The 12,258-nt window shown below is 42.4% G+C and overlaps 2 long non-coding RNA genes across 2 annotated transcripts; one reads left to right on the top strand and one right to left on the bottom strand.

Moving 5' to 3' along the window:
• The first annotated feature begins 519 nt into the window (after positions 1-519).
• Positions 520-1,529, top strand: LOC114572417 (uncharacterized). The gene is made up of 3 exons (XR_003694765.1): positions 520-652; positions 766-954; positions 1,233-1,529. It is a non-coding gene; the product is annotated as an uncharacterized LOC114572417 (long non-coding RNA).
• Positions 1,530-4,712: 3,183 nt separating this feature from the next.
• LOC114572610 (uncharacterized) lies at positions 4,713-12,183 on the bottom strand. The gene is made up of 9 exons (XR_003694783.1): positions 12,080-12,183; positions 9,866-10,548; positions 9,711-9,778; positions 8,811-8,870; positions 6,767-6,820; positions 6,543-6,647; positions 6,216-6,302; positions 5,088-6,120; positions 4,713-4,885 (listed from the first exon to the last, which is right to left on the bottom strand). It is a non-coding gene; the product is annotated as an uncharacterized LOC114572610 (long non-coding RNA).
• Between the last annotated feature and the right edge of the window lie 75 nt (positions 12,184-12,258).

Below are 12,258 nucleotides of genomic sequence, written 5' to 3'. Positions count from 1 at the left end.
TTACTGAAACGTAATCAGTGTCCTGATTGGTGGAAAATGCTTACAGAAAGAAAGGCCTGTTGTCAGGTAAACATGTCACACTATTGATAAGTATTGACTCTTTAATCATGGAGGGTTTATAGTAGGCTACCTACTTACAGTAACGAGTGTAGCGTTAGTTCATCTGCGCCATCGACGGTAAATAATGCTCGGTAACGTTTCCAGTCAGTTACATGTGCTGCGTGAAGTAACGCACACACCTCGGCCCTGCTGTCTGTGTGCGCGCGCAGCGCGGGCATTGCTGTTCAGAATCCAATCTATATTCCAAAATGCAACGCTTGTATCCAAATTAATTGGTTATAAATTACCTGAGGTGAAAATGTGAAATGTTAACATTCACACGCTTCGTGCCACTGTGTAGGCTATTCTGTTTGCTGCTGCAGCAGACAGAGCCACAGGGCCACGACTGTGGCTCTGTCTGCTGCAATGCTGAACTCTGTCCCAGACAAAGATATTGTCCGCCTATACATTTCAAGGGACCACCTCAAAAACCACGTGCGGAGGGTCACACTCGGGGCTCAGGACAAATTCCGGCTCATCCACCTGGCCGTCGAGGAGCTAAGAGGTCCCGCTGGGCTGGACGAGAGTGGAGTGAGCCTCTTCAAAAGACCTGGTATTAAAGACAACATACAAAACAGCTATTATTATTATTAACAGCAAAACAGATAGTGTAGCATAGGTAATGAACATAACACACTGTATCTCTGTATGAATCTGTATTTACAGAGGCCATTGATGAGATGTGGGCAAGCCAGCAGTGACACCTGGAGTGCATCCAGGATCCACCAGGCCTGATCATGTACAGGTTGTTGCGTACCACAGACATCACCAATGTGGACGTGCCCTTCTACAAATGTCTGCATGGAAGCAACATCCTGGAAGGATTCCACAAAACTCTTCCACACATGATTCCAGGTACACAAAAGTAGCCTGTACACTTGTAACAAATTAAAAATGTCATTATTTGAATACACTTTGAAATCGCTGTAGATTTAGCAGCACAGTACTGTAAAAATCTACAGTACAATACCATATTTCTTCATTACAGTAAAATACTTCATTTTATGTTGCATTGTGGGTAATTTTGATGAAGCAGGAATATTTTACAGTATATTTTAGGCTAGCTGTAACCTGGCTGTAATATGCCATGGCAATAATACAGCATTGCTGTAAAAAACAACTCCTGATGTCAGTTACACAGACAGAACACCAACTGGCCCCAGATACTGAAGGAGAAGCCTTGCTAGCTAGCTAGTTTGGAAGTGTTGGTAAGTTTGGTTTATTTTATGTATTTCATGCTAACTTTTATCATAATGTTTCATGATTATACGCTCAAGTGTAACGTTACTACAACATCGTTCTTTTTTATAGTGTGGGGTGCACTGGGCATGCTAACGTTGCGATATCCTCACACAGAGTCATTTTCTAGCTAAACTTGTGACTTTAGTGTGGATAGCAAGCTATCCTCTGAACATATTGTTTTTTTTTCTCTGTACAAAATACTCTTACATTAGTTCATACTAACTTCCTTGTTACAGTTAACGTTACGTTAACATTACTCTAGCTAGCTAGCTAGCTAGTAAGTACGGGTTCTGCCCATTACTCCGTTAACAAATTGTTCAATTTAAAAGATCTGGGTTCCCCTTTACACATATAGCTAGCTAGCTAATACTCCTATTTTATAACGTATAACTTTGTATGACTCCTAAAGAAAGGCTTTTCATTTCGGCTTGGATTTAACTTAAGCAGCTACTCTTTAAACTAACTTTAAACTAAAGTGAGATGATAAAGCTAGCTAACGTTACTGTTTGACATCCCGAAACAACGCCAGTCAGCATGTCCGTACGGAGCTTTTACAACTTATTATTTCATTAAATTAGAGTTCTGCTTCCTGAAACATGATGCCGATTTTATCAGAATAACTTAGTGAATTACGAAGTCTGTTTGATTAGTTCATTTACAGAAATGACTGACAACGAGGCAAATAAAATCTTCAACTCGTTCACTGTTTGAGGCAAATTCCATTAATATATCATTAAATTAAACATAGCCGAGCTTTACCAGTAAACATCTACTCCTTCTAAAAGATCATTTATGTTTTCTTACGACTTATAAACATTCACTAACTCTTTCGGCGATCATGATTTAACATAATTTGGTTTTAACTTTAACTCCATGTAAAGTGATTAATGATGTTTCCCAGGTAACATTAATGTTCGTCTGCTTAACGTCGCAGTTTACACCTTTTTATCACTACTGTTTTATTAACCCTTGTGTTGTCCTTCGTGTCACGGGGACTCATTCAGTGTATGTACTGTCCTACTACCCCGGCGTTTCACTTCGGGTCCCCGGGACCCTTTTGTGTATCGTTTCACGTCAACCTCGTAGCAGGTGAAAAAGTTGTCGCACGTCACGTTGCGCTGGCCCCGTAGGCCCTCAGTGAGGTCCATCACCACCCGAGCTCCCTTATTCCTCTCGGTGGCGCCGCTCGCGGACTTGCCCGTGTAGACCTGCATGTTCCACGCGTAGCTGGACTTGGAGTTGCAGGCCGTCCACACCTTGAATCCGTACCGGCCGGGCTTGCTGGGTATGTACTGGCAGAAGGAGCATCGACCTTGGTGCCGGCGTCCGTGTCGTCGTCGGCGTGGTGGGCACGTCAAAGATGGAGAATGAGAAGGATGCAGGGAAAGGACTCGGCGGGAGAGGAGTAAGAGTGAAAAGAGGAAATGAGAAGCAGAAAGAGATAAAAATAAACAAGGATACCAAAAAGAGAAATAAAAAATTTAAAAACATCCGTGCGCGCATAGGCACAAACACACATGAGCATTGTAAACTACGGGGAGTCGACGAAAAGAAACACAGCAACAGCAGCAGCAGCGGCCGGAGAAGCCAAACTCTAGTCGGGTGGCCACGCACGCACGCATTATGTAGCAGAACAGCGTCGGTGGGAGGGCGGGCGCTGGTGTGTGTCCGTGCGAACGCACCCCTCGAAACCACAGACGCTTTGCTCTGGCTGCTTGCAGCGCCGCAAGCTATCCGACCACTCTATCCATCTATCAATCTTTTGCGTGCCGCCGCCGCCGCTGCCTGCTGTTTATCCAGCAGGCGCGCTCAGACACTCACCTCAAAAGGGAATCAGCTGCTCGTCCACGGTTACGTTGGGCCCCGGGTTGTAGAGGCGAGGCAGCCGCCGCGCCCAGGCGTCCCACACGTCTCGTACGGCCGCCAGTTTGTCCGAGGCGCGTCTGGCGGCTCTGGTGTCGCGGTCGTCGAATCGCAGCAGTCTGGAGAGCGCGTGGAACCGCTTGAGCGCCATGGTGGCGCGGAAGATGGCCCTGCCGTGGTCCTCGTGCCACAAGCTCGCCACGGCCTCGTGTCGGCACCTGAACATGCCGGCGAGGAGCAGCAGCCCGAGGTAGGCGCGCAGCTCCGTCGCATCCACCGCTTTCCAGTCTGCGCCGTACTGCCTGTGGCCCTCCAGGTTCGTGGCGGCCAGTACCTTGTCCAGCATTTGCGGCGTGACAAACAGCTCGAACGCGGAGAGTATGTCGTGAACGCGCGCGGCCGCGTACTCTGTGGGTCCCGGGCTCTGCGGAGCGGTGGCGCGTCGGCCTCGGCGTTGTTCTCGTTCTCGTTCGTCGTCGTTGTCGTCATCGTCCTCCTTGTCGGTCCTCTTCCTCCTCTTCGTATTTGGCGCCACGGCGGCGAGGTCGAGGCCGACGGGGATGATACGTGGTCGAGGACCATTCGATTTCGCCGTTTCTCGACGCGAACCTTTCGCTGTCCTCCTCGTCTTCATCTCCCCTGTGCCGTACACCCTCTTGGGGTTCTGCGAGTGCACCTCATTCTTCTCCTCCTCCTCCTCCTCCTCCTCCTCGTTCTTCTCCTCTCCTTTGTTTGTCTCGGTCGTCGGCCTCGGCGTAGTCGTCTTCTCCTGCGTCGTCGCGTTTGTCTCGTTCCTCGTCTGACTCACTCCCGCCTGATGACCATTCGTCTTACTCGCTGTCGTCGTCGTCGCCGTCTTCTCCTTTGTTTTCTTCTTCTTCTTTTTCTTCCTCCTTTTCTTCTTTTGTGTCTTCTTCTTCTTCTTCTTCTTCTTCTGTGTCCTCTTCTACCTCTTCAACTTGGGGGACATTGCGTACCGCGAGGGCGAGAGCCCGACGCAGCTTCCAATCTAGAGTCATACAACGGGCCATGCCGACTGCTGAACCGAGTACAAAGGTCCGAAAGAAGAAGAAGACGAAGAAGCAGCAGCAGCAGCATAGATGACAGAAACAACAAGACGAATGTGTACAGTGTATATGTGTGTGTGTGTGTGTGTAATAAAAGTGTTTAGTAGGACAGTACGAGGTTTGTTTCTTTGATCCCGAAGGCCAGAGCCGGTGCAGTGGAGAGAAATACCAGCGGCTAACGCATGGGGTCACATTGACCCCAAAGGCCTATATAGGCCTATATATATATATATATATATATATATATATATATATATATATATATTACTAAATACTATATATACTAAAAATATATTACACTGTTGTGTCAAATACTTGACTTCCCTTATATTACAGTTTTCTTTATATGTGTAACATTACAATTTCCTAAAACCTTTGCATTCAATTATAAACATTTTACTGTTCTCTTAATGTTATGCACTTATTAATGAGACATGTAAATATTGGTTAATGTAATGTCTTGTTTATTAAATACAACAATGAAAGTTTAAACACACCAAGGCCCATAGTGCAAGGTCACACATACACAAAATAAAATATGTAAAATAAATATGAAATGGGCAAAATATACAGTATATACACACTAAACAACCTTAAATGCTGCGCAGCAATCCCTGAAAGAAATAGAGACACAGTATAGCAATTAACGTTAAAGCATATCAATCAGATATCAATCCCTATTTACACTTCAGTGTATTCAGTCATAAAAATAAAATGAACGCAAAGTGAAATTATGAAAAATTAAAAGCAAAGTTAATTGTGATTATTAGCTGTTCATGTCACCAATGAAAGTAAAATAGACTGTTTATATCTTACCTGTCTACCCACTGGTAGTGGGCCTTCTCTATGCCTGCAGTGTTGTAGCGGTGTGCTATACCTTCATACATGGGCTTCAGTGACTTTTCTGTCTCAGACTGCACCATCACCCATGAAAGGATCATCCAGTTCTCATTCATGACTGCATATGATGACATGGTCCCAGATGAAAAGGTGACCTTCCTAGCAACTTTCCATGTGTGGTCTGAGCGGAAAGCCTGTCCAAAGGTGCCCTGAAGAAGCTTTGTGATAGCACCCTCCTGGTGTTTGTACTATTGCAGTAGGCAGTCAGTTAGGTAGTGTGCAGACACAGAGATCCCGTTCCAGCCATCTGAATCCCCATACTCTCCAAAGAGAGCTGGCTTGGTTTCCTGTCTTATGAACTGAGTGATGGTTCTTAGGTCATACTTTCCTGCCTCACCATCCATGATGAGGTAAGGAGGAAGGCCAGGTGAGCACGTTCATATTTGCGCCTGAGCTCGTCCATTACGGATTTACAGATGGCCTTCTTGTAGGTCAGTATTGCCGGCAACAGGTTTGTGAACCTCTTTGGTAGTTTTTCCAGCCACAGTGGATTGTCAGCATACCACCTTTTCCGGCAAACTTTACAGCACAGTCTGGATGAAAAAAGGTAGTACTGTCCAGTGATGCCAACAATCACACAAGGTCTACCAACACCTGCAGAGGCAACTTGGGCCTGAGCGCAACCTTCAATGCATGGCAGAGTGTCGCTGTTCCACAGCCTTGCCATTAAGTCATTCTCTGGCTTCCATATAAAAAAAGGGATGGAGCTGAAAGTACTTTGGGGATGGAAGATCAGAGATGCTGTCAATTAATTCTGGCTGGGGAGGGAAACAATGACACCATCTTCATGGGGTTGCGCACAGGAATGGAGCCCGGCCAGAGACCCATCGATTCCAGCTCTGTCTTCATCCAGATCCTCTGCTGGTGAGAACAGTTCCATCATGGTCATAGCCAGGAAGCTGTGGAGGAGGAATGCTGGGGACCCTTGATGGCCTGGTTACCGGCTGACCTAGTAAGACAAGAATAATAACAAGGCAAATTATTATGATTTTGTGTTCTTTATGAAACGCACACAATTCAAATAAAAAACATTCAAAAACGTACTTTGAGCTCTCTGTCCAATTGGTGGCTGCAGCGCCGGTTGACTGGGCTCTGCAGACGTATCGGGAGTAATCACAAGTGCCTCTGACACTATATAGAATATTAAACATTTCATTATTATTTACAGGTAAGAAAAAGTAAAAAAGTAATATGACACTACACTTTACATCTACATTTTAGTCCCTGAAACTTAGCAGGCTGTACACTTAAATGCTGGCTTGTCTTAAAACTGTGGAACAGTATCTGATATGCAACAATTTACAACAGTTATGATGGGCACAACATATGGATATTTTTTAAAGACACAAATACAGTTAAAATAATACAGACCTGGAACTGTTACAGTTGTCTCTGTTGGCTGAGGACCTGCTGTTTTTGGCATCAGAAACCTCAGCTCCTGAGGAAGGGGCACAGGTCTCCTTACAGTTGGCAGGGCTTGGGTTGCAAGGAGGGAAGGACAACAACAAAAATCAATTATTAGTTTATAACAGACAAAAGCACAGGGAATAGGACAGAAAGCTTTAAATGGATGAAGCAAAATACAGTGCATTTACCATCTTCTTGTGAGATCTTCAATTTAGTTGTTCTAGACCGTGTAGCTGATGGTGCTAAAACAGAAAAAGTCTTTTCAGTCATTTATATTTTTGGCAAAATACAAAAACTTGTGTTAGTAAGTTAAGGCACCCATCTTTTACTTCACCGGCTTATCTCAGTCTTATATAGTGAAACAGACTGTTTCTTATAATAATATATAAAGAATATGTTCATTCATACACATGCGTTCATTTTTTTGAAAGGATTAATATTTAGTAGTCACTCATTAGAATTTAGCCTAAGCAGGGGAAGCAACATAACACACATACTGTACATGCAAACACATGCACTCAAGTGTTAGTAACCACAGCAGTTTTACATGCAGTATATATTTTCATCCACATAAGCAAAAGACTGATACTTATGGTGCTTTCTTTTTGTCTTGTAATCGCGACTAGTAGCTCGAGTGTGACATCACATCTGTGTCGAAAAACGAATAACCTGCGGGGTTGTTGCGTTCTTTTTGTCACACAATACTACGAGTCGGAGAAAAGATGGATTTTTGTAACATTTTTAGTAACATTTAGGATTCTATTCACCCAGTTATTGACATATTACACAAATACATTTCACAGTTTGATACATGAAAATTACGTTTTGATTAACGTTAACGTTAGGCTACTGCTCTGCTTTCTGCTCAAGGCTCGGCTTAAAGCCATTGTTGTCATACAGCAACCGAGCGTCTCTAGCAACTTTCAGCTTCACAAGCTACAAAATAATTAATCAGGCGATATTTAACTCCTAATAAGACTGTAGAGACATGCCTATAGGTAGCAGTATACAGCACTATGTTTAACTCATAAGACTGTAGAGACATGCCTATAGGTAGCAGTATACAGCACTATGTTTAACTCCTAATAAGACTTTAGAGACATGTCTATAGGTAGTAGTATACAGCACTATGTTTAACTCCTAATAAGACTGTAGAGACATGTCTATAGGTAGCAGTATACAGCACTATGTTTAACTCCTAATAAGACTGTAGAGACATGTCTATAGGTAGTAGTATACAGCACTATGTTTAACTCATAAGACTGTAGAGACATGTCTATAGGTAGCAGTATACAGCACTATGTTTAACTCATAAGACTGTAGAGACATGTCTATAGGTAGCAGTATACAGCACTATGTTTAACTCATAAGACTGTAGAGACATGTCTATAGGTAGCAGTATACAGCACTATGTTTAACTCCTAATAGGACTTTAGAGACATGTCTATAGGTAGCAGTATACAGCGCTATGTTTAACTCCTAATAAGACTGTAGAGACATGTCTATAGGTTTAACTATGTTTAACTCCTAATAAGACTGTAGAGACATGTCTATAGGTAGCAGTATACAGCACTATGTTTAACTCCTAATAAGACTGTAGAGACATGTCTATAGGTAGCAGTATACAGCACTATGTTTAACTCCTAATAAGACTGTAGAGACATGCCTATAGGTAGCAGTATACAGCACTATGTTTAACTCCTAATAAGACTGTAGAGACATGTCTATAGGTAGCAGTATACAGCACTATGTTTAACTCCTAATAAGACTGTAGAGACATGCCTATAGGTAGCAGTATACAGCACTATGTGTACGACTTCTTCATTTGGTTACAACAAAGACAAAAGTGCTTAAAATTGTAGAAAACCACAATGTTTACTACGTGTGATGCACGACGTAGCCATCTTTGAAAGTGAACTCGGGGTCCTCTGAGTTCAGACGACTTGACGAGTCGTATATACGACCTTGGAGGCGTTCTTTTTGCAACTTCCGGTTCGTAACTTCGGAAAACGACTCGTAAATCAACTTCGGTGCACAAAAAGAACGCACCCTTACCCTCATCATGACTGGTTTCAATTCATAGTCACTAGGACAATAGGTATAACACCAAAACACAAACATGACCAAAACATGGTCAACATGAGACGGAAAGCTTTAAGTCATGCTTCATATTGTGATAAGAATTCATGGTCCCAGAGTTGTCTGCTGATGCAGGACGAGTTGGTTAAGAACCTCTATCTGTTCCAGAAGCCTGTGGTGGTCTGGCAGTTGATGATGCTGGTGCAGAAACAGCTATAAAACAGAACACAATGATATACAGTATATAACATATACTATATAGAACACAGGATTAATATCAAACAGGCTGAACTTTAAATCATTAAGAATCTTCAGGCAGTAAAAACTAGGGCTGGGTATCGTTCAGAATCTTTCGATCCGGTGCTAATTTTGATACCTCAGTTTCGATACCGATTCCTAACGATACTTTTTTCGATACCATATGTTTTAAAATCCATTTCAACATCAACAAAAATACATTAAACACAAAGCTTTTATTTTCCACCTTAATTGTGTATCAAAACAGTTATCAAAATTAAAAAAATCTGGTAAGACTGCTCACTCAGAGTAACATTAATAAAAGTGCCTTGCCTTACAAGCTCAGCCTGTCAGTCAGTCATCAGGGCAGAAAAACCACCGTTGTGCCTGCTTGTAAGAGGAAGTGTAACGTCAAAAGCACCGCGACCGCTTTCGGCTCGCCATTAATATCATATCGCAGCAAACGCTGTCTGCGTGAAGTTTTAAAAAACTGTAACTACACTTGAAACCAACCGTGACTCTCTGTGACTTCAACAAAACTGCAGACAGTTTACTCCGTCTCCGTGTGCGTGTGTGTGTGTGTGTGTGTGCGCGTGTGTGTCGGTCGGAGCGCCGCTCTGTGTCAATATGCACAGAGGAAAGATAAGCTTGCGCTTACGCGCTCAGATGCTTTTGGAACCGAAATTTGGCACCGAAAGATAAATAATTTTTCGATACTCATAGGATTGGATACCATCCGATACCATAAAAGTATCGACGTTCGGTACCCAGCCCTAGTAAAAACAAACAAATAAAAGACAACAAATGTTTACTCACAGCTTTTCTCACGTTGCATGGTAGGAGAAATGCTCAGCATTACTCCAGCTCTTCATCTTCATCCATCACTGTGATGCAAACAGACAAACATTAGTACTGGTTACAATGACAGCATCTACATCTTTTTGACAAAACAAAGGAAAAACAAGACCCACCCATGGCTTCAGCAGGAGCATTTGACGTAGGTGTCATCAGAGAAGAGCCAGAGGCTGGTGAGGGCAGCTTCTTCTGCAGGTATTGCTGTAACTTGTGCATCCTTGTCCCTGAAGCACAGCTTTTTTTCAGTATAAAGGCTGCATAGCCATCATCCCTATTGTCTCAAATCTCGAGCCAAGTGTTGTTGGCACGAGAGCCAAACCCAACCAGCTGGTCATCCTCTGATGCTGCTACTGTCACAACCTGTGACCTTGCCTCATAGTCAAGAAGAGACTGGATTTCTTGAAAGCTAAGGGCATAGTTCACAAATGACAGTAGGCTGTCCTTGCTGTGGCCCTCTGCTATAAACACTCCTGCAGCCTCCTCCTTCACCTTGTTCCTGATTAGGTAGATGGTATATACCCTATACCCTACATCATTTTCAAGAAGCCAGCGGAAGGACTTCCCCTTGTATTTCCCAAACTGCAGGATGTATTCTCCAGCCACCTCAGATTTATCTGAGGCATCCCCACCTCTCTGATGGATGACACTGAGTGCATTTTGCCTGACCAGCTCCTCCCTTACAGGTGCAGACTTGTCCTGGAGAGATGGGTCGTCTTTAATGACTTTTGCAGAATTAGTAGGATCCCGACAAAGATACCCCAGAGGTCCCTTGGAAAAAATATTTGTTTGCGCATTTTACCTGTCATGAAGAAAAGTCACGTAATTAGTATATTATTACAACATAGACATTGACTGTTTTCATAACAAATGTTAATAGGTAGGGTCTCAATGAAGTGAAAAAAATAGGTTTACGTCTCAGCCTTTGCATATTCATACTGTTTTTCTCTAGGGTTTGAAGATTTTAAAAAATACCAAATAGCTTTATTTCTTATTTTATATTTGATATTGTTGATGTTTGTGAACTTGATCAAGTGCCTGCCTTTCTGTATGTCTTAACAATGAGCTCTGTGTTTGTTAAGTGAGACTGTTAACCCTTCAAAGATAGAGCCCCTGTGGGTGAAACCCTTTGACCCACCCACAGGAAAGAACTTAAAGGTGAAGGGAGCTCAGCTTAGTGAGTAGTCACACCTTAACCTTCATGAGAACTCAATTGTTGACTCATGTAACATCAAGGTGTGAAGTCTTAACCAAAAACACCCAGAATTGGATGTGCCTTGTTTTATATACTCAGCTTTTGACAATCTCAGGCAAATGTGTAAATTAAATAGTACATTATAGATAGAATATAAATGTATATGATGTAGCCTATAAAAAAATAAAGCATACATAATATGTAGTATGTTGTTAACAACATTGCCATATTCTGGTGTTCTCTGAACAGTGGAGAAATACTTTGCTACAAGTAAAAGTCCTGCATTCAAAATATACTAAAAGTACCAAAATTGAAAATATTCATTATGCAGTATGGCTCATTTCAGAAATACATCTTTATTACTAGATTGTAATTAGTGATGTAATAAATGCTTATCACTGTAATGTGGCAGCTGGTAAAGTTGGAGCTGATTTTAACTACTGTATGTATGTAGGCTAACGTCACTTAGTTATATTTCACCACTGGATCTAAACACTAAATGTAAAACTGCCAGAAAACGAAAGACGTTTTTTAGCTGCAGAAATACAACGGAGACTGATAGCAGTCAACGTAACGTTGAGTGTGAAGAAAACACCACGCATTTACATAACTCAAAGTAAGAATGTTCATTCATAGTTTGTCATTCTTGCAATGTGTGTATGTAGCTAACTACGTTAGCTAACGTTGGTATCCAGAGTATATCAAATCTTAACCGGCTGGTAACGTTAAAGCTAAACGGTAACGTTTACGTAGCGTTTCACTTTAAGCTAAATGATATGAAAATGACTTGAATGGGCATTAACGTTAACTCACACAATGATGCTTTCGACTTAATAAAATGCCAATTTCCACTCACCACGAAAACAAATGGACAATAAACTAACACATGAATCAAGCCACGGTTTAAGGTTAACGTGACATTAACGTTAGCTAGTTAACATGTAGCTAATATCCATCCGACAGTGGCGTTGACATGAAGCCGACGCAATAAACTTAGCAGAAGAGTGACTAACTTTAATAGCATTCACGTTACGTTAAAATAAAAAAAACGTCAGAAAAACGTTAGACAGGGCCAACATGAAATTCCATTACACGTTTGTTCATTTAACATTTTTTCATTCATCTAAATATAACTTACCGTTTAGCGTAATGTTCAGCGGAGCTCAATCGGTGCGTGCTGTCAATCCACCGTCCAGACCTTATATACTGTCCATGGTCCAGACGAGCACTGAGGGGTCGGAAGCAATCGTTTTCACTTGCAAAACGACTCCAGTGCGCATACTAGCGGCCAAAGGTAGGCTATATTACATCCGTACT

This window comes from Perca flavescens, chromosome 17, assembly GCF_004354835.1.
Source record: "Perca flavescens isolate YP-PL-M2 chromosome 17, PFLA_1.0, whole genome shotgun sequence".
In the NCBI taxonomy this organism is placed as follows: domain Eukaryota; kingdom Metazoa; phylum Chordata; class Actinopteri; order Perciformes; family Percidae; genus Perca; species Perca flavescens.
The sequence above is the reverse complement of the archived record's forward strand: the minus strand, read 5'-3'. Positions and strand labels throughout refer to the sequence as shown.